The 23,403-nt window shown below is 40.7% G+C and overlaps 1 protein-coding gene across 19 annotated transcripts in view; it reads left to right on the forward strand.

Moving 5' to 3' along the window:
- The window catches only part of AIG1 (androgen induced 1), a 314,280-nt gene that overhangs the window by 24,980 nt on the left and 265,897 nt on the right, over positions 1–23,403 (forward strand). The gene's annotated exons all lie outside the window — the stretch shown is intronic.

A 23,403-nucleotide genomic window follows, 5' to 3' on the forward strand; every position in this document is an offset into this window, starting at 1 on the left:
TCCTAGATAAAATAATAGTGGCCAATAATATTTTTCATCGCCATCATACAGCTTTATTTTTTGCTCTAGTTAACAGATATCTGACTTAATAAAACGCAGAGGTGAGTTATAAGCCAAGACAGATGTAGCCATGTCAAAGTAGTCATTTAGTTTTTCATCGAAACTAAACTAAATGAAAAAAATAAAACTCCATTCATTGGATTGCTGTTTTACTTTCTTTTTTTATGTTATGCCAGAGTCCTGAAGATTTGTGTATACTTCAGGCACAGATATCTAACATACATCTATATGTTGGGCCATTGCCAGTGAAAGTGTTCTTGTGGGAAGTGTCACTGGATCATACGTTTAAAATCAGCATGAAGGCAATGAATATAGCCACGTTTATTAGCTGACTTGTCTACTCAGCACTTTCTGAATACCTACGATGTGCCACTCTGCTAGCTTACGGTAATACAGTGGCAAGTAATATACAGGTATACAGTCCCTGCCTTCAAAACTGCTGCAATCTAAGGAAGGTGTCGGGTCCAAACACTTAGAAAACAATGGGGAAGTGTAGGGAGAGAGACACGCTGGATCTTATGAATGATTGAAAAGTCTACTTCTGACCATCATTGCTGGATTCTAAGGTAACATTGATTAGCTACATCACGTCCACCCACATACAGAACCGCACCGCTTGGTAGAATGTATATATCCACTTCTGCCTTTGCCTGGTGAAGTATATGGCTGTATTTAGGAGTTCACTGTTTTAGCTCTTGGAGGTTTCATTTATAGCATTGACAGGGTAGATGTGATAAATATAGACGTTTGCTAAAATGAGCTAGTGAGTGTCCGTTTTCCTGATAAGCTCTAACCCAAAATTGTTCACTAAAGGAGAATTACTGGGGCCTTGGAAGAGGCTTGGTCACTAGCCAGGATTCTTACGAGTATCTGAGTGAAAAGTACTTGCCCATCAAAATATTTTTGCCTTTATTTTCTGCCCTAAATGGAAGCAACTGACAGTCTTTCTGATGTGCTGCAGCTGCTGCTGCTAGAGATGCTGAGGATGATGGAAAGAGATTTCTGTTTGTATTTTGATGAACCCCAGAGGTGTTCCCCAGAAGCCATGTGATAAGCAAATATAGAGCTAAGAGTTGGTCTATGCTGGTTTCTGAGAATCCTCTTTGTTACCTTTCTAGTGCCTCCTTAGGACTCTCTTTCTTTCTTTCTTTCTTTCTTTCTTTCTTTCTTTCCTTCCTTCCTTCCTTCCTTCCTTCCTTCCTTCCTTCCTTCCTTCCTTAAGAGTTTTATGGTTTATCATTCAATTCCATAGTAACAGACGAGGTACTGAAATAAAATATAGAAACAGTGAAAAGTTGCAGTGCTTACAGCCCTATTATATTAAGGCTTTAGCCTTATATTCCTCTAATCCCTTTAGAGTAGTAAAGGAAGGACTCTGGCCTTTCTTTTCATTCTGAGAGTGGTACTTCCTCCTGGCCTCATTTTAGTGGAGGGATTCTTTTCTTCAGGAGGAACCCTCTTTCTATCCTGAGGATGCCATCTGTGCAGAAGGACAGTGGTCCTCTATCTCAACTGGGCACTTTGTGGATCTAGAGACCTCTGAGTAGATGACATTTGGTTCACTAAAGACCTCTTGGTCTTTCCCACGTGTGAGCTCTTCTGTTTTTCTTTTTCTTTTTCAGTTCCGAAACCACGAAACCTCAAAAGTCATAGAATATCCTGAATGGGCCCCAGGGCTATAACTATTGAGCTTGGAACTAAACCCCAGAAATGGGGATGTCTGTTTTGAGCAGAAAATGGCATATTAGCAATTGAGTTCAGTTAAGATAAGATCCTCACTGTGCATCTCAGCTCATTGCCACATTTCTATATTTTTACCAAATTTTGTTTGAAATCATAGCAACATGGCACAGGCCAGTGAGAACATAGCAGGATACTGAGAATGTGGTCGAGCTACGGTAACATAGTGGTTAATGAAGCCTCTCTAGCCAAGAAAGCCCAATAAACCAAAGGGAGTTTACCTGAGAGGGAAGATACAAGACAACACTAAGAACTGGGGCAGCATGTGAGGGGAAAAGGCAAAGCCGTGCATGGCATTCAGAAGGGGGAGGTGTGAGTAATTTTTAAAATGAGGCTACTGATGAACCCACTGGGGCTGAGCAAACAGAGCATTGACCTTCAGGGGGAAAAAATCAGGAAGTTCAGGAATCTGTCATGTATTGTAATTTTAACATTACATACATCCTTAAGTTTAAAATATTTTCCTAGGAGTATGATTGCTGGAATGCTTCCTCAAGTTGACTATAAACACTGCGAAGTGTAGATTTTAGTGAGAAAAAAGTGTCAAATGATATCAATATTTTCCCACAGCTCCAGAAAAAAAAAATGTGTCCACAAGCAAAATCCTATCCTTGAATTGGCAACACAAGTGAAGTGGTTCATTTTCTGTAGGGGAATGTATTAGTGAGCTATTTGTTTTGTTTTGTTTTTGTTTTTTTCTTGAAATTTCAGTGGTCTGAGTTTTGATGTAGGCTTTGCTTTGAAAGTTAAGTAGAAGGCAAGGACCTTCACACAGCTCTCTGCACGCTCACTTGCAGTAGCTCCCATTCCTTGAGATTCTGGCTCTATGGGCAGCCAACCTCCAAATGGGGCAGTTGGTAGGATTAGAAATGGGCTGTGGAAAGAGGTGGTAGGATTGGAGGCCATTATGGGTATGGTGGCTTCTCTGTAAGGATTCCTCAAAAGTCTGGTGAGTGAATACAGTGAGGTTGCATGTCTTTCTTCCTATGCTGTTATGGCTTGAAATGTGTCTCCTCCAAATTCCTATGTCAAAATCCTAATTCCTGGTGCCTCAGAATGTAACTTTGTTTAGAAACAGGGTGGTTTCGGGTCATAAAGGCATAGAGTGGGCCCCTAATCCAACATGACTGGTGTCCTTACCAAAAAGGGAAATTAACATGGACACACACAGGAAGAACACCATGTGAACATGAAGGCAGATATTGGAATGATGCTTCTACAAGCCAAGGAGCGCCAATAATTGCCAGAAAGCCAGCAGAAGCTAGGGGAGAGGCATGGTACAGATTTCCCCTCACAGCCTTCAGAAGGAACCAATCTCTTGACAGCTTGATCTCAGACTTCTAGCTTCTAGAACTGTGAGATGATGTATTTCTGTTGTTTAAGCCATTCAGTCTGTGGTACTAGAAAACAAATATGTGCATTAGAAAACAAATATTTGTATTATCTATGTTTCTTATCTGTTTCCTGCAATTCACTCTGCACTCATTGAGGTCGAGGCTGCACCCTGGACATTTCCAAATCTTCGTCACAAAGAACATGTCTAGCACACATTACCCCCCCCCCCCAATATTTATTGAATAAATAAGTAAATACTTTTGGTTTCTACCCCCCCCCCCAATTCGGATCTCTCTCAAATAGGAGCATATATTCCCTTCTCTCAGTTTTCAAACGTCTTCCAATTTACTAATTTTGACGCTGGATTAGATTCAGGATGGCTTCCCTTGATTAATTCTCCCCAGATCCTTCTACTAACCTTCACTGAGGCATGTCTGCATTCAGAAAGTTAAACATAACAATTTTCATAGTATCTACAGATAAGCGAAATTTTTAATACCACTGTTCTAAAAAAGCCTTCATTTATATTAACATTTGTAGAGGTTGTATCGAACATTTGGCTCAGATTTCCTTGAGGAGGGAAAAGCAATTTTTTTATTGATGGAGAAATGAAATCAAGGATTCATATTATTTATTTAGTTTTTAATCTCTGTATTTTTTTTATTTTTTTTCAATATATGAAATTTATTGTCAAATTGGTTTCCATACAACACCCAGTGCTCATCCCAAAAGGTGACCTCCTCAATACCCATCACCAACCCTCCCCTCCCTCCCACCCCCCATCAACCCTCAGTTTGTTCTCAGTTTTTAACAGTCTCTTATGCTTTGGCTCTCTCCCACTCTAACCTCTTTTTTTTTTTTCCTTCCCCTCCCCCATGGGTTTCTGTTAAGTTTCTCAGGATCCACATAAGAGTGAAAACATATGGTATCTGTCTTTCTCTGTATGGCTTATTTCACTTAGCATCACACTCTCCAGTTGCATCCACGTTGCTACAAAGGGCCATATTTCGTTCTTTCTCATTGCCACGTAGTACTCCATTGTGTATATAAACCACAATTTCTTTATCCATTCATCAGTTGATGGACATTTAGGCTCTTTCCATAATTTGGCTATTGTTGAAGGTGCTGCTATAAACATTGGGGTACAAGTGCCCCTATGCATCAGTACTCCTGTATCCCTTGGGTAAATTCCTAGCAGTGCTACTGCTGGGTCATAGAGTAGGTCTATTTTTAATTTTCTGAGGAACCTCCACACTGTTTTCTAGAGTGGCTGCACCAATTTGCATTCCCACCAACAGTGCAAGAGGGTTCCCGTTTCTCCACATCCTCTCCAGCATCTATAGTCTCCTGATTTGTTCATTTTGGCCACTCTGACTGGCGTGAGGTGATAATCTGAGTGTGGTTTTGATTTGTATTTCCCTGATGAGGAGCGACGTTGAGCATCTTTTCATGTGCCTGTTGGCCAAGGATTCATTTTAATGTAAAAATGCCTCCTTCTTGCAAAGCAGTGTTCCCGAGTAAATAAAGAACATAAGTGGACAATTTATTTAGACAGAGCCAAGTGATAGCTTTTCTAAAATATGTCGAGAGATGTAGACATTTACCATCTAGATTGTGGAAACCTGCTATACAGAATTGCCATTGATTTGTGCGTGAACTAAGACAGGTTGGAACTGTAAGTGAAAATGTAGGTTGTTAAAAGGCAACTGGAAAACATTCCCCCATAAATGCAAGCAATGAAAATATGCCAACTAGCCATATGTGGAAGCCTAGCATCTGTTTACTTGAGTTTTAACTTTTGTACCAAGTGGTTGAAAAGCAGAGGGGAAGGACATTTCTAGGGACTCTGAGAGGATGAGGTGACCCAGGACACAGAGAAAAGGAGAGGAATTCTGGGTCAGAGGCGGAAGGAGGAATGTGTCCTCTGTAATAGTTCTTGGAACCACTCAGCCATCTCGAAAGCTTGGTGATCAACTAGAATACCCTTACACTGTGATAACCTCGAAACACTTTTAACTTAATTTATCTTTTGTGTTTCAGTTCTTGTAGTTCTTTCTGTTCATTTGGTTGTGTTTCTTCTTAAAGAGGGAAATGAAGAACAAATACTTTCATGACATTTTTGGTGCAGTTAAGTGGATGAAGGACAGCATGGTGTTACATAAAATTTCCATCTGAAAACCCATTTGCTTGAATTATGGTTGTTTTAACTAGAGTTATAGGTTTTGCTTAAATGTTTAGATTTTGCAAAATGGCTACACCACAGCTTTTATGCTGAATTACATCTCTCAATCTACAGTTAAGTAAAAAGTATTTACAGAGTACAGGGATGGTCATCTCCTCTGTGGTCAGTGGAGACTGAGCAATGGCTTGTCTCTATGGTGTTTGCTGCATAAGATTTCTACAATGCTAGGGCTAATCAGAAGGACCAGACTCAAATCTGTTTTTAAAACATTCTAGATTTATTCTGCTTAAAATGGTGAACTGCAATTTTTCTTTAAGATTTTTTGCTTGCTACATTAGCATTTAAGAAGAAGTCCACTCAATTTAAGACAGTATCTTGAGAAACCTAAAACCAAGCAAAAAGACTTGGAAGGAAAACATCTTATGACTGTGATGGTCAAATGTTTGTGGTGTCTATTTGGTAGTGCAACAAGAGAAACAGAACTCCTTGCTTTTCCTTTTCCCTGATCTAACCTCTGTTTCTAGGAATAAGGAACAGAAGGGCAGTTTGCAGCTCAGAGAATTCTCACTTAACAACTTCAGCTGGATGGGGCCCAAAATCTGGTTCTGGTGTATAAAATTATACTTTTAACTGTATGTGAGGACATTAACACTTGCCTTTGCCAGTTTCAAAAAGATGCATATATATAGCATACACATAGGTATTGAACTTTCTAGGGTATTTATTGTCAGAAACACCTTTTAAACCCTTGGACTATAGGTATATTAGTGTGTAATACCATAATTCCATACACTTGACTCCATTTTACTATCTTTTATTTATTTATTTATTTATTTATTTATTTATTTATTTATTTTTGTTTGTTTGTTTGTTTTCTAAGCATGATACACCTATTGAGAAGTGCACAGTCTTACAGTAGTTTGAAAAACTTTTTCAAAAGGGAACATATCTGTGTAAACATCACTCAGAACAAGATATCAAATATGACAGGCACCCTAGAAACCATCCTGTGTCCCCTCTATGTTCTCATCCCCTCAGAGGTAACCATTATTCTGACCTCTATCACTGTAGGTTAGTGCTACCTGTTCTTGATTTCTTTACAAATGGAATCATGCAACGTGTACTGTTTTTTTTTTTTTCTATAGCTTCTTTTTGTTCAGTATTGTGTCTGTGAAGCTCGCTGCTACATATGGTTGCAAGTAGCAGTAATGTGTTCTTTCTCACTGCTGTGTAGGATTCCGTTTGTATATTTTAAAATTTATTTTCCATTCTACTGATGCACTTGTGAGTTATTTCCAGTTTTTAGCTATTATGGATAATGCATCTATGAACATGTCTATATAAATGTTTGGGAAAACTATATGTGCATGTGTGTCTAGAAATAGAGTTGCTGGGTTTTAGGATAAACGTGTGTTCAGTTTCATGGGCACTGCCAAACAGTTTTCCAGAATGGCTTTAAAAATACACATTCTTGCCAGCGGTGTTTAAGAGTTCTGGTTGTTCTGTATCTGCACCAACACTTTATAGCATCAACGGTTTTATTTATTTGTTTATTTGTTTGTTTATTTATTTATTTATTTATTTATTTAATTTTATTTAGCTATTTGGGGGTATGCAGTAATGCTCCTTTGTGGTTTCAAGTTGTATTTCTCTGGTCACTAATAATGTTAATTTTTTAAATTTGCTTACTGGCCACTTGAGTAGCCTCTTTTATGAAGTGCCTGTTGAGGTCTTTTGCCATTTTAAAAAGTTGGGTACTCTCCCTTTTACTTTCTGATTTGCAGGAGGCTTTAAAAAAAAGAGTCCTTTTTCATATATATATGTGTGTATATACATAACAAATACATTTCCTTCTCTATAGGTTATCTTCACTCTTTATGGTATTTTTTGATCAATGGAAGTTATTTCAGTGAGCTCAGCTTATCAATCTGTTGCATTATTTTCTATTGCCTTTTTAAGAAATATTTATATAATCCAAGGTTATGAAGATATTCTCCTATGCTGTATTCTAGAAGTTTTGTCATTTTACCTTTCACATTTTATGATCCATCTGGCAGTGATTTTTGTGTGTGGTGTCAGGTAGGAGTGAAAGATCATTTTTTTTCTCACGTGGCTATCCATTCTTTTGCCCAAAAGATCACAGTGGCAGCTGTGCTGTAAATCAAGTGGCTGATTGTGAGTCTGTGTCTAGATTCTGTTCTGCTCATTTGGTCTATTTATCTGTCCTTACGCTGATGCCACACTCTTTTAATTACCGTAACTGTAAATTGAATCTTTATATCTGGTAGTGTAAGGCCTCCATTTTGTTCTTCCATACTATTTTTACTCTTCCTGGCCTTTTGCATTTTCATTTAATTTTCAAATCTGCTTTCAAATTGTATACAGAACATTTTAGGTTATTAATTGGAATAACATTGACTCTATAATCAATTTAGGGAGAATTCACATTTTACAATATTGTGCCTTCTAGAACATAGTATTTTTATCCATTTCCTTAGGTCTTTATTAACCTTATCTCAGTAAAGTTTTGTGGTTCTTCTTTGCTGCAATCTTGCACATCTTTTATTTAGCTTTATTATGAGGTATGTACCCTCTTTTTAGTTGAAAGCTACTTCTGGTTTGTGTAGAAGCAAAATCTTCCTTTAGACTCACACCCTTAAACAAAATATTGCAGAGAAACTCTATTTTGAAACTGAAGAGAGGAAGTGCCCTTGTGCCTTGAGGAGGAGGTGTGGGGTTTTTTTGTTGTTGTTGTTGTTGGTTTGAGGTAGGTGAGAGGTAGTATGTCTTGTCCAGATGGAATCTTTGGAATATCCTTAAAGGCAGCAGATGTGTGTGGGAAGAATAACAGAGTATATTGAGAAGCAGACTGACTTACTGCCTTGGGTAATTGCATATTGAATGAAGAAACCAAAGCATACTTTAAGTATCTGAAGCACATTCACTGATGTGAAATGAATGCCCATTCCAAACCAATAGATTATATCCTGGACCAACTTTCCGAAATCTTTGACTTACCTTCACCAGTCACTAGAGGTTAAAAGTTGTGAAGTTAGTGATCAAAATATTACCAAGGTGTCTGAGTAAGGAGTACATATGTTGGATTTACCGTCAAGTGTATTTCCCATTAAATTTTAAAAATCTTCAAAATTTAATAAATCATTCATGAGTCAGTGAAAGCCTACTGTTTCAGAGTTGAAGTCTCTTGGAATTCTAAGTACTTGCATTATTTTTCTTCCCTTTTTGTAGTCATGCTTTGGGAAAGATTCTTTCTTACTGATTTCGGTGTCTCAGCTCTAATTCACTTTTCACATTAGCTCATATCTGCAGAAGTCCTTTGAAATGCCCTCATCGTGAGGACAAAGACTGCCTCCTCCTCAGATCCAGTGAAAAAGTTTGCACTTCTCCAATTTCTTTTCAACATCTGAGATTACTGAAATATTCCTTCTCCATGGAACCATTCTTCCATGGCTCCCTTGATATTCGTTATCCTCTCCTGGTCTTCCTGCAACCTCTCTGACATTCTTTCTCAAACAATTTTCAGGCTGTCTTCATTCCATAAATGTTGGCGTTGCAGGTGGTTGGCTTCAGGCTCATTGTTTTCTCATAGTGAACTCTCATCCTGGTGGAACTCATTCACTCTCATGGCTTCAGCAACAAATCAATATTCTGATGTTTTTGAAGGCTATTCATGAAATACCCTACACTAGAAACACCTATGTCTCACTGCTTATTGGACTTCTCCCTTTAAGTGCCCCTGTGACACCTTAAACTTAATATGTCAGAGGAGGAACCTTTTTAACGTGGTCTGCATCTTGGTGAATGGCACCCTTCCAAGTAGGTCTGGAACCTGGAAATGCTTGTTGACTCTTCCTTCTCCTTTCTCCACCACCCCCTGCCGTAACCAGTGGCAACATCCTAGCTACGCTCCAGTCTGCGTCTTCCTTTCTATTTCCACTGCTTTTTGGCTGTTCTCACGCCTGGCTTACGTAAATAGCCTCCTTCCTAGCCTCTCTGCCTTCAGTATTGTCACTCTCCAAACCATTATCAGTTCTCGGGGTGATCTCTCCAGAATGTACTATTCCTCTGCTTCCAACGTTACAGTAGTTCTATTTTTCCTTTAACATAAAAGCAAACTTCTTAATATGGCTTTCAAAAGCTAGTCCTATCCAAGTTCCTCTATTCCTCCGGTCTCATCTCTTGATATTACCCTCTTTCACATGACATCCTACTTGCCATTCCTGCCATCACTCTGCCTTCCCTTCTGAAGTGCTGCTCCTTCTGCCTAGAACAGGTACACTGTCCTGCTTATCCATCACCCTCCTTTGGGGACTGCCTCTTACTCATTCTCCAAAACTCAATTCAGAAAAGACACCCTAGGGGAAACTTTTTCCCATCCTTCCCCACCAATCTGAATAATATTATATCACATTACAAGTATTTTTTTTTTTTTATCACCCACTCTGAACTTCTTGAGGGCAAGGAACACATCTTTCATGTTTATATCTTCTCTCTGTGGCTGCTGTAATAAATGGGCACTCTGTTGGGCTCCGGGGATGCAACAATTAAGACATCATTTCTTCCCATGGGGCTCTCACAGTATAGAAGGTGAAACAGAAACATGAACAGATAAGTACTGTGTAATTTGATGAATGCCACATTACAGGTATTTTTAAAAATTTTTTTTCAACGTTTATTTGTTTTTTTTGGGACAGAGAGAGACAGAACATGAACGGGGGAGGGGCAGAGAGAGAGGGAGACACAGAATCGGAAACAGGCTCCAGGCTCCGAGCCATCAGCCCAGAGCCCGACGCGGGGCTCGAACTCACGGACCGCGAGATCGTGACCTGGCTGAAGTCGGACGCTTAACCGACTGCGCCACCCAGGCGCCCCCGGTATTTTTAAAACATGGAAGAAGGAGCACCTGATTCTGGGTCTGAGAAAGTTCTATTTAAATATACACAAGGGATCTCTGCAGAAGTGACATGTGGAGAAATTATCTTCCAAGTAAAGATTATCTCCAGGAAAATTCCTGGAAGATTCATAGCCAGTTTTACCAGTTGCTGTCCAGAGATTGTTCACTTAAATCTCCAGATGCACAGAACTGCAGGGGAGCTAAAATATTTGCCAGTGATACCTGAACATGTAAATAAACATTAGGTGGTTTCGCTGGAGAGACATATGCATTCAGCTTAGCTGAGACTGGAAAGAATCAGCATCTTATTTTGTGTGCCTGGAGCTCTCTGACAAAAATTCTAACCCTAATTAAAAAAAAGTCCATGCTCGCTTTGTAAATGTTTGCATTTATGATGAATAGAAGAACCTAAAAGCTTGAATGGCCCAACCTACTTTTTTTTTTTTTTTTTGAGATATAATGTGAAATCCCAAAATCAATCTAACAAAGTGAGATCTTTACATTTTGGTTTTTGTCCGTCATATCCCAGAAGACACTGCATGGCTGACAGCCATTTCATAGGCAGGTTACCAGGCCTGAAGGGTAATGACCTCATGCACTTTAGGATGAGCTGACACTGTAGCAGTCAGAGAAGGAAGCCAAATTCGTGTGGCCTCAGTTATCTAGTCTTTATACAGGATTGTTTACAGTAGCGACTCCTACTGATACCTATAGAGTTGAGGGACCAGGACTCAACTTCAGGGAGTTCGGAGAGTCCCTAAAATTCCACACAAAATTGAGCACGTGCCTATGGGGAGAAGGACCATGATCTTCATCATCTCCTTAAAGTTCTTGTAACTCAAAGAACCACTGATCTACACACTTTAGTTTATATTTATTTTATTTACTTAGTGTGTAGTCATCTATTGAGGATTTAGCTATCAGTCATTTTGCTCAGTGCTTATTTACTATTGAGATATGTGTTGTAGGGATGCATGGGATGATTCAGATTCAGTGAGTTAGCATTGAGAAGCTGCCTTCCAGGTGCTTCCACATACAGGATCTTACTTAATCTTCACAGTAAATCTGTGCAGTAATACACTTAGGACCACTTTACACAAGAGGAAACTGAAGTTCAGAGTGTAAAAAGAACTCGCCTAAGGGCAACTGAGTACTCGAGTGAGTAAATTGAACTTAAGAATATAAACACAAATAGAACATTTGGCTCCTCCTTATGAAGTTCACAGTCTTCTAGGGTAGACAGAAACAAACACCTAAATATACTGACGTGCATGCAAAGATAGAGGAATATGCAACATAAAATCTTAGCACCAAGGCATATATGGTCACTTCAGCTATCAGGGGGAGAGATGAGCTGGATCTCCAAGAATGAGGAATAGGAGACAAGTGGACTGGAATTGGAAAAGTGTGCCAGGCAGAGGTAAAAGCGTTTGTACAATCAGACATGTGGACTAGCCTTCTCCTTGGGAAAAAATGATAGTGGTTGGGAATGGGGAACAAATGAATGAATGAATAAATAATCAATCAATCAATCAATCAATCAGACCACTGCAAGAGATATGTTGGAGAACCAGGTTCTGCCCTATGTGTTTCTGAGTAGGTTAATATGATCTACACTTCCCTTCCAGAAACTAATCCAGGCTATACAGGTAGCCACAATTTAAAATAATTTTTTTAGATTTTTTTTTCCCCAAAGCTGACTCAATAGGTGTGCCCCTCACACTATGAGAAGTACTGGAATGAAATTTTGATTCTGTGAGTTCTCTTAGGACAGAGAAGTACTGTAAACATTTTCTTAACCTAATTTGATTACAAACAAGATCCCAAAGCTAACAACTAACTGAAACACTTAGGTAACTGCTTCAACCATATCATGGCCCCGAAGAGCAGGAAAGTTAGTAGAAAAATGTATTTTCAAGCTAAGCTATCAAAACATACCTGTTTTCAAAAATCTTATAAGGATAATAAATGTAATGTCTGAGTTTTTTTTTTTCCTCCCGAAAAATAGCATAACCATTTTAAAACACTAGATAATTCCTAAGGGAAAATGCTGCAAGAACCTTTGACATAATTAGTTTATGCTTTAGTTTGCTGTTTTAGTTACACATTTTCAACAAGTTCTCAGAAATATGAATGGAAAAACTTCTCTGATTCCACTTTCAATAGTAGGAAAGAAAATGTGCAAATGTGGGAGTGATAACAAGGAGAGAGAGAATATGAGCAAATATGAGGCCAGCACTATTTTTATTTTATTAACAATTAGACATAGTGAGTTATAATTTGAGTAAAATATTCCAGTTTTAAGTGTGTATTTTTCCACTTAAAGTTAAGTTTGTGAAACGACAATCAAATTCTCAATGTCACCTTTACAGGTAACTCGACCACTATATGATTATCAACTCATTTAAAGTATCTTGGCTTAAGCTTTATTTTTAGATCGTGATTTCTTTGTATAAATACTTTGCACTGAGGGTGCCTGGGTGGCTCAGTCGGTTAGGCGTCCGACTTCAGCTCAGGTCATGATCTCACCGTTTCTGAGTTCGAGCCCCACATTGGGTTCTGTGCTGACAGCTCAGAGCCTGGAACCTGTTTCAGATTCTGTGTCTCCCTCTCTCTCTGCCCCTCCCCCAGTTGCACTCTGTCTCTCTCAAAAATAAGTAAACAATAACAAAATTAAAAAAAAATACTTTATCTAGATTTGAGATCATACTATACATAAAATGCTTTCTGTGCCTGTATTTCTTTGTATGTAAAACCAGGATTATTGGAGTCCCCAGCTCATAAAGATTAAATGAGACCAGTTAGTAAGGTACCCAGCACAGCGCCTGGCACTCACTCAGCATTCAGGTCTAATATGAGTTGTTGCTGTTGTGGTTCTGGTTACTTTTGTTATTTTTTTTATACTTGATTATCTATCTTAAGCATCTTCTCCGGTTGTTAAACTGTTGTTCAAAGACATGACGTTTCGTGGATTTGTAACATTCCACTATTCCCTCAAGATTTAAGTAATGTCATTTTGATCAATTTAGCAATTTCCAAATTGTTAACAGTATAAACTCCACTGAAAGAAACACTCATCCATAAGTCTTTGTGACGAGGTGAGATGCATTTCTAAAAGTATGTTAAAGACTTTTGATTCGTATGTCCAAATTACATCTCTGAAAGTTTCTACCCATTCTGAAGTGCCCACTTGTATGACAGCATTTAAGTAAGAATTAAGTAAATGCAGAAGAATGTGGGGAAATGTACGAGAAGGCTGTAAGTTTGAGAGCCAGAATATTTGCATTTATTTATACCATAGGCGGCAAGACAAATATATTGTGGTGTTTATTGTTTTTCATGTTTAAAAGAAGCATTTGTTGGGGCGCCTGGGTGGCGCAGTCGGTTAAGCGTCCGACTTCAGCCAGGTCACGATCTCGCGGTCCGGGAGTTCGAGCCCCGCGTCGGGCTCTGGGCTGATGGCTCAGAGCCTGGAGCCTGTTTCCGATTCTGTGTCTCCCTCTCTCTCTGCCCCTCCCCCGTTCATGCTCTGTCTCTCTCTGTCCCAAAAATAAATAAAAAACGTTGAAAAAAATTTTGAAAAAAAAAAAGCTACATGCAAAGGTCCTGGCACCTGGCAAGCACCTGGGGTTGACCACAGGTTTATTGACCAAGAGTACATTTTTTTTGGTTGAAGAGCAAGATTTCATCTTCCTCAGTGTATTGCATCTGTAAATTTATACAGTAGTCGAGTCCCCATTAGATGTCCTGGCTGCTCCACGAAAGAGCAGAGGGCACAGCTCCATGACCTTTTAGCTGTACTGTCAACATGTTTGATTATCCTGGTCAGGGTTAGCTCGATGTAGTTCTGGTCCTTGATTGAACATACATTTGGCTTCTGCCTTGTTCCCGGCACTGAGCCAAGCGTCCGGTGACACAGGAATGAATAAAATGTAACTTTGCCCTGCATAGGTTCACAATCTAGACAGAAAGTGTGGGTACCATTGTTTTCTGGGTGAAAGTCTTCTTCTCCTTACATTTAGTGAACATTTTTTGTACCTTTCATCTGAGCTGTGTCCTAATAGGTATTTGGGGTTGAAAGTAAGCAATGATAGGGGCGCTTGGGTGGCTGTATCGGTTAAGTGTCCAACTTCGGCTCAGGTCATATCACAGTTTGTGAGTTTGAGCCCTATGTTGGGCTCTGTGCTGACAGCTCAGAGCGTGGAGTCTGCTTCAGATTCTGTGTCTCCCTCTCTCTGCTTCTCCCCTGCTTGTGCTCTGCCTCTCTCTCAAAAATAAATATTTTTAAAAAGAGGAAGTAAGTAATGGTAAAACCAGGCTCAGCCTCTGAGATGGTAGGAATGTTGTATGCACGTTAACTGGCATGCTTTGGTAGAAAGAGTATGGGCTTTCATTTAAAAGACCTGGGCTCACATTTAGGCTTCAAAACGTTCTTGTGCAATGACTTTGAGCAAGGCTAGCCCTTGTGTTTCGGGCGAGAAAATGAAAAGAAGTAAAACTCAATTTTTCATTCATTCATTCGGCAGGTATTTATTGAGTGCTAGGGATTCAGCACTTAGTAGCATATGCAGCAAGTCCCTGCCCTCAGGTTCCAGTAGGGAAGGGAGAGTGTAAAAAGTGCCCCCCTGAAAAGACAAGTAAAGGCAGCTTGAGAGTGTCGTCATCAGTGAGGAGGGGTTGCAGTTTTACAGAGTTGCAGGGAAGGCCTCACTACCAGCTGATGTTGGAAGGAAGGAAGTGAGCGGGTGGTTTAAAGGAACAGCAGGTGCAAAGACCCCAACGGGAGACCAGCGGAACTTGGAGCAGAGTGAGTGAGGGGGGAAGTGGCAAGAGTCGGTGAAGGGCTTCATGAGGCGTGTTGTTAAGGACCTTGGCTTCTACTGGACCTGAGACAGGAAACCTTTGAAAGGGCTTGAACAGAGTGACATGATCAGACTTGAAACAGCCTCATTCTCTACATTCTGGCTGCTGTAGAGAATAGAGTAGAGAAGACCAGAAAAGCAGGGTGCTCAGGTGGGAGGCTTTGCCAACAAGCTGAGGTTACTGGTGGTAACTCAGACTGTGAGACAGCAGGAGAAGCGGTGCACGGTGTCAAATTCTGGAGATGATTTTTTTAAGGTGAAGCCGACAGGATTTGCAATGAAGTGCATTCACCAGGCTTGGGGCCTGTGTAACTATCAAGTCAGATTCGCCATCGATTCAGACGAGGAGGGCTTTAGAAAAAGCAGACTTGCCAGGGACATAAGGAGTTCATCTTTGGACTTGTGAAGTTTGAGTTGCTTATTTGGCATTCAAACGTAGATGTCAAATAGCTAGTAGGAGTTCAAGGGAGAGGTTCCAGCTAGAAATGTAAGTGTGGGAGTCATTATCAGAGAGACGGTATTCAAAGCGAGGAGACTGATTCAGATTTCTGCAGCTGGAAAAGACAAGAGGTCCAGTGACTGAGCCCTGGGGTCCACCAGAGTTTGGAGGTGGAGAGGTTAAGAAGGAAAAAGCAAAGAGACGGAGGAGTGTCCACTGGAAAAGAAGAAAAGGCCACCTTGCAGAACAACCTATGTGAAAGCACATTCCATGTCATAACCTACCATAGAGGTGATCACTGGGCAGCTGTTAGGCACTTTCGGGAAAATGCAGTTATCATGCTTTTTAGTGCAAGATTTGATTGGGGTATTCTTCATGAATAGCCTTTCCTTTGTTCACTGTGGTCATTGCCAAAAACCTATCTTTTTATGAGACGATGCCCTGATGTCCTCATGATCTGAAAGATTGAAAGCGTTTCTATCAGGGATGGATTCAAGCCCAACGGTGTTTGGTCTGCACTGGAGCTGGCTCCATGTGGCCCCGGGCAGCATGCTTCGTGAGAATGTGCAGGCAGCAATAGTGGCCTCAGCCCTACGCCTGCTGTGTAAAAACACTGGTTCAGAAAAGCACGAAAGGAATTTAGGTGCACAAAGATGAGAGTGTTACTAAAATGGAGGTGTTACATTATTTACAGCATGCCTTCAACATCAAGGGGAGAAGCACTGTTGGATTTAAGACATGGGCCACGTTTTCAACGTTGAAGACACATTCCAGAAAATCGATGGTCTCCACATGCGTTGTCACCTTGTGTGTGGAAAGAGCTTTTCCAAATGTCAACTATATTCATTCAGTTGACAGAAATCTGTTTGTGTATTTACTTATTTTTGAGAGAGAGAGAGAGAGAGAGAGAGAAAATGAATGAATGGGGGAGGGGCAGAGAGAGAGGGAGACACAGAATCCGAAGCAGGCTCCAGGCTCTGAGCTGTCAACACAGAGCCCAACGTGGGGCTTGAACCCACGAACCGTGAGATCATGACCTGAGCTGAAGTCAGGCATTTAACCGACTGAGCCACCCACACACCCCAATAGAAATTAGTTTAGTATCAGGAGGACATTATGCTACATGAAAGAAGCCAGTCACAGAAAGATAAACACTACTACTTGATTCACTTCTGTGAGGTATCTAAAATAAACTCATAGCGACAGAGTGGATGAGTGGTTGCCGCGGGCTGGGGAGAGGGAAATGAGGAGTTGCCGATCAATGGGTGTAAAGTTTCGTTTGTGCAAGACGAATAAATTCTAGGGGCCTGGTGCACAACATTGTGCCTATAGTTAACAATAAATACTGTGTGGTACACTCAAAAAAATCTGTTAAAGAGGGTACATCTCGCGGTGCCTGGGTAGCTGTCGGTTAAGCGTCCAAATTTGGCTCAGGTCATGATCTCACAGTTTGTGAGTTCGAGCCCCACGTAGGGCTCTGTGCTGACAGCTTAGAGCCTGGAGCCTGCTTCGGATTCTGTGTCTCCTTCTCTCTCTGCCCCTCCCCCACTTGTGCTCTGTCTCTCTCTGTCTCTCAAAAATAATTAAATGTAAAAAAAAATTTTAAGAGGGTACATCTCATGTTAAGTATTATTACCACGATAAAAATAAAAATGAATTTAAAGAGAAATTTAGTAACAAAATCCCAAAACTTATCATTTATGGTGCCTTATGATTGATAGCGTTAATAAGTAACTGAATTGTAAGATCTTATGAAGAGCTTTTTGTTTTAAAGCTTACTATTTATTGTGTGTGTGAGAGAGAGAATGGGGGAAGGGGCAGAAAGAGAGGGAAAAAGAGAGAATTCCAAGCAGGCTCTGTGCTGTCAGCATGAAGCTCTATGCGGGGCTTGAACTCATGAAACCCGAGATCATGACCTGAACTGAAATCAAGAGTGGGACGCTTAACTGACCGAGCCACCCAGGCGCCCCTAAGATCCTATGAAGAGCTTTACAGCAAAGAGGAATTTGAGACCTAAAAAACAAAACAAAACATGACCAAAGCCACTCCTATACAGAGCTTCTGGAGAAATGTCCCAAAGAAAGACTATTCATGGTACTTTGTGGTTGTCACTTACCAACAAATTTCTAGGATGTCTGGGAACACTATGGCTACTAGAGAGGATCCTAGCTTTTTGCCCAGGTCTGCTCAATTTAAATATCAAATATCGGGGCGCCTGGGTGGCTCAGTCGGTTAAGCGTCCGACTTCGGCTTAGGTCATGATCTCGCAGTCCGTGAGTTAGAGCCCTGCGTCGGGCTCTGTGCTGACTGCTCAGAGCCTGGAGCCTGTTTCCGATTCTGTGTCTCCCTCTCTCTCTGACCCTCCCCCGTTCATGCTCTGTCTCTCTCTGTCTCAAAAATAAATAAACGTTAAAAAAAAATTTAAATATCAAATATCATAAACTTCGCAACACAGATCTTTAAATTAGAGGTTATGAAAGCCTAAGCAATTTGAAAGTATGTAACAATTTTCATAGGCTGCTGCCTTCTTGAGAGATGTCCATCAAACGGGCAATATTTGGGTGAATGGAGTAAAATCCATCTCCAAGTAGTGGGTAATAAACACTAGTCCAAAAGCGCAGAGGTGGCTGGTCCCGATGGCCGTCAGAGCACCCTGTGGAAAGGAGTGGAGCTGAAGCCCTGGGGCTTTCTGTATTTCAAGGGGCAGGGCAAGCTTACAAAACTGTGTAAGCTAAGATGAAGAGAACAGGTATGTGTTTGCAGTGGCTCCTGAACACTTTGGGCTTAGTTATCTAAGTGACGTATCCCTCCTTTATCCATCCTTTGGAATTTGGGGCTTCTGCCTGGCCAAAAAGCCTTGGACAGAGGCATTCATCCCTACCTGCAAACCCTATTCCATGCACTGATGGGTGTGCATAGGGAAATCACAACATAGCCAGGAAAAATAATGCCACTGAAAGAAAGATTTTTCTGATTCTACATTTGGGGAGATTTCACTCAGGATATTTTGAAGCCACAAAAGGAAAGTTGGGCTTTTGTAATGTTGATGAAATATTCTGTCCCCGGCTCAGCATCAATACTGGATTCTTAAAAAGGTAACTGAGGCAGATGTTACATATGCTCTGTGTAAGCGTCTTCACGGACAGTCTGTAAATTTGACATAATTCATTGAATACCTTTAGGTGATGTTTTCAATTCAGCTCTCGTGTCCAGTGTCAGTTATGCTCGGAAAGATGGATAGATTAGCTCTTAATTGTCCACCAGATTCTCTAGCATTCACCAGTTTGAAACATCAACATTCCACTGCTGCATTCTGATCAAGAGAGCATTTGATTAACGTGAACATCTTGTGTTATGTTAAGAATGAGGTATATACATTTTTCAGAGTGTCTGAGCATTTTACAACTTTATATGTGCTTTATTTTGAATGTTTGTGTACCCTCCCCCGTTCGTGGGTTGCATTCTGACTCCCAGGGTGATGGATGGTATCAGCAGGTGGGGCTTTGGGGAGGCGATTAAGTCATGAGGCTGGGTGGATGAGAGGAATCGCCCTTGTGAAAGAGGCTGCAGAGAGAGGTGAGGTTACCGTGAAAAGATGGCCATCTGGGAGTGAGATTCTCACCAGCACCTTGATCTTGGACTTCCCACCCTCCAGAACCGTGAGAAATAAATTTTTGTAGTTTCCAAGCCAAGTAGCATATGGTATTTCTATCATAGCAGCCCTAACAGACTAAGACAAAGTTACATAAAGCTTTTCCTCCAAACCTCTTCCTTTCCCTTTTCTCCGCCTCCCTCCTTTTCCTTCCAAACCCCCCTCGTTCCCCTTCCGTCATTACCTACCGGCAATATTGCCATAAACATGTCACTGTTAGCTATTTGGAGAAATTGTGAAAACCACTTGTTAGGAGCAATTTCACTGTGGTTATCGACTAAGACTTTATCACGGGCAAGCAGGGGAAGGCTGCTCTGTACAAGTGCGAACTCTCATGAGCCATAAGTAAGCATTTGATTTTCTACCGGTAAAACCGTGTGGTAATTATTTCAAATAATATTATTGTTCATGATTCTGATTTCAACAAAAAAGCCCTTCTCAGAAAAATCTTTGTTCAGAACCCCTTAGAAACTTAAAAACAGTTTTTTCCTAAATTTAGTACGCCCAGAACAAGACAGTTTTCCATAAGGTTGTTTTTCTTAGCTGTCTTTAAAATTTAGTACAAATTTATACTTTCCAGTGTCTAAGAAACAGCTGATTATTTTCATTTGTTATTCTAGCGAGGAAATTATCACTCGTTTTCAAAATTAACGTACTTCATGATGCAACTATTTTCATTTGTTATTCTAGTGAGGAAATTATCACTCTTTTTCAAAACTAACGTACTTTATGAAGCAACATAAAATATGCATTTTCTGTGTCCTGAGTTCTTAGAGCTCTTTATTTCTTCTTGAATTTATACTGTTTAATTTCATTTGACTTCCTTGATATGTGGTATTGAATTAACTTCTCTCAGGAGCAGTTTCTGGATGAATACTCTTTTTAGAAGCAATGTATATTTTTATTCACACCTGTTGGAACTTCTCCAGAGGGCTTTGGATTTTCCTGCTTTTTTCCATCTGTAACAAAAGTGATGAGACTAGCTTTATCCCCTTGTGGGGGTGTAAATCAGTTTTGTTTATCAAACTGATACATACTCATCAATTTTTGTATTGTTCTATCCATGTACAGTTTTGGCTATTGATGTTTCCCTCTACTTATTAGCATTTATTTTTTTTATGTTTTTCTTTATTTTTAAAGGAGAGAGAGAGACAGAGCATGAATGGGGGAGGAGCAGAGGAGAGAGGGAGACACAGAATCAGAAAGAGGCTCCAGGCTCTAAGCTGTCAGCGCAGAGCCTGATGCGGGGCTCAAACCCACAAACTGTGAGATCATGACCTGAGCCAAAGCCGGACGCTCAACCAACTGAGCCACCCAGGCACCCCTATTTATTAGCATTTAAACACACACTTCGTTTCTGAGAACACAAATGTGGCAAGGTCAAAAGAAAATGTGTTACTTTAATGTAATTGAAAGGAAAATGCAATTGCTTCTATTGCAAGATGCAAGACACTCAGTTACTATTCATTGTTTCATAAATGCATTTTAAAATATTTTTTTTACTGTTTTATTTATTCTTGAGAGAGAGAGACACACACACACACAGCATGAGCGAGGCAGCAGCCGAGCGAGAAAGGGACACAGAATCCAAAGCAGACTCCAGGCTCTGAGCTGTCAGCACAGAGCCCGACATGGGGCTCGAACTCATGAGCCGTGAGATCATGACCTGAGCCGAAGTCGGACACTCAACTGACTGAGCCACCCAGGCGCCCCCATAAATGCATTTTATATTGATATACTTCATTGATAGATTTCTGAAATGTCTCTGATGTTTCTTAGGATCAATTGTTTCTTTGTATTTTGACTCCAGTTTCTTTTAACTGTTATTGGGGCCGGGTGCCATAAATTTGCAATAACATAATTGGTGCCTGAAATTCACTCCTCACAATATATCTTGTCCTCAACTCTTCTGACTTTTGTCTCGTTCATCCTGGAGCTTGGCACCATAGTCACCCTTGGATCTCATTGTCATCAAGAACAGCTGGACCTCTCTCTGTCCACAAACCACAGTCTCCCATCTTTCATTTTGTTCACTTGCACCAGACCTGCGACCACCCCCACCAAACGAAGGACTCACCCTCTCTCTCTGTCTGTCTTGACTTCATGTTTTTCTCTGGCCAGTCTACACCCTGGGATCTGTCTTTCATTACTCATCTCCTGATGCCCTCACTGCCCTAGTGTCTAACTGAGCTTGCCTTGCAGACCCTCAAACCCATGGGGTCCCATTTGTGTGCCCTGTAACCTGGGCACTGAGCACAATTGCAAACAAGTAACACGGCAGTGCACGACAGTGGCAATAGAGCTCTGCCGGCTCCTTTCTCACAGGAAGGTGCTCCTTCCTCAGCACCTGCTAGCCATCCTTCCACCAGTTCCAGGTCAGACTCCCTGCCACCCTGTTTGGCTGTCTTCGCCACTCTCATTAATTTGGTAATTGGCAAGTGGGTATTAATATTACACCCCACACGTCATGCCAATCTCAAGGGATGCAATATCAAATTAAAGCCAAACCCTACCCTCATTGGCCCACCACAGAGTCAGGTATCTATAAAACAGCAACACTATTGATGATTTCATTATACTTGAATCAGGTGGTAAAGAAACCAAGATAAGAGGTGACCTGAGCTGTTTCCTGGGAGGTGGGGAGGGAGGTCTAACTCAGCTCTGGGTGGCATTTTATTATCATTGTCTTCTCCTTGTGGCTTTACTGCATGTGCATTTCTGGGCTACTATTGTGGATTTTTATTCAGTTCTTTTAGGACTTTATTTAAGTAATAACATACGTTTTCCGTCTTTTCCGGCTTACTTTTATTGTTAGATGTTATGCTTGAGCGATTCACCTATGTTGATACAGGTAACTCTAGGTAAATTATTTTCACTGCCCTGTATTATTAATCTTTTAATACCTCTATTTATACAAGGTTGAGTTTATGCACATTTGGGTTGCTTTCTTTTCTTTCTTTTCTTTTCTTTTTCTTTTTTTGTCACTACAAACAATTCTGAAATGAACAGGAAGATCATGACAATGATTGGGTTAAATTTCAACATATATATAAAATTTCACTTTGGCCATTCACTTCAGCCTTCTCTGTCTAACACAAGTATCAGAAATTAGTAGCAAAATAGACCACCTTGAATGTTCTACCATATTTGAAATGTTAAGATAATATATTCATTGGTTTGCCTGATTTACTCTCTATAAAAGATGACATAAAACAATTAAATGGCTCCAAGCCAGGAGATAAGACTCACATTTCCAGTCTGAATAATTAAAAGCAAATGTTCTTCCGATTCTCTTGCATTTCATTAGAATAAATGAAACAGTGTTCTCAGTGCTATTAAATATCAATGAAGTCGTGGGGAATTAAATGAGATATGTATTGTTTCTCAGCTCCCGATTCACCCTGTAATACCTGCTCTTCCATAACGGACTAAACTTTTTAAGCATTTCTCCTTCACAGTGAGGATGATGTTAATTAGCGGGTGCTGAAGAGTTATTGCAGGAGGAAGGGGCTTTGCCCACTGGTTCCAGCTGCTGCCCCATTGATCAGCCACATGGGTAGGAGGACGTCTAATATGGCTTCTCCCCAGCCACAGGCAGGGATGTGCAGGCCCTTGGTGACCATGTCCCTGCAGCCCTCCTAAGGAGGGCACCACACGCTCCAGATCTCCTGCCCCCAGTGGTTGCTTAGCTCCTTCTGTGCACCTGCTCATCAGCTGAGGCTCATCTGCACCTGGGAAGGCTGCTTCCTCCGTACCCAGTGACCGTGGACCAGATCTTGCCCCGGCAACCCAGAGAGCTTTTCCACCATCCAGCAGGCTGCAAACACATCTCCCGCAGTGAGGTCTGAAGCCCATCCTTGGAGAAGAGGCTTCTTCTAAGTTCTTCTTTCCTTAGATAGTATCTCCGAGGCACAGCATATCTTTTAGAGTTCTTGTTACATCTTGTAGTTACTCTCCTATGATAGCTCAAATATTCTTTATATTAAACTTCTGCCAGTTTTTAAGAAATGAATGAATTCAATTCTAAAACCTAACATAAACTTACAGTTCCAGTTTTCACAGAGCCCGATGCAGGGCTGGATTTCATGAACCGTGAGATCGTGACCTGAGCCAATATCAAGAATCCAACGTTTAACTGGCTGAGCCACCAAGGCATCCCAAGAATAGTTCGTCTTATACACATTAGGCTCTGTACCAGTAAACTTCAAAATGATATAG

The sequence above is a fragment of the Leopardus geoffroyi genome, chromosome B2, assembly GCF_018350155.1.
Source record: "Leopardus geoffroyi isolate Oge1 chromosome B2, O.geoffroyi_Oge1_pat1.0, whole genome shotgun sequence".
In the NCBI taxonomy this organism is placed as follows: domain Eukaryota; kingdom Metazoa; phylum Chordata; class Mammalia; order Carnivora; family Felidae; genus Leopardus; species Leopardus geoffroyi.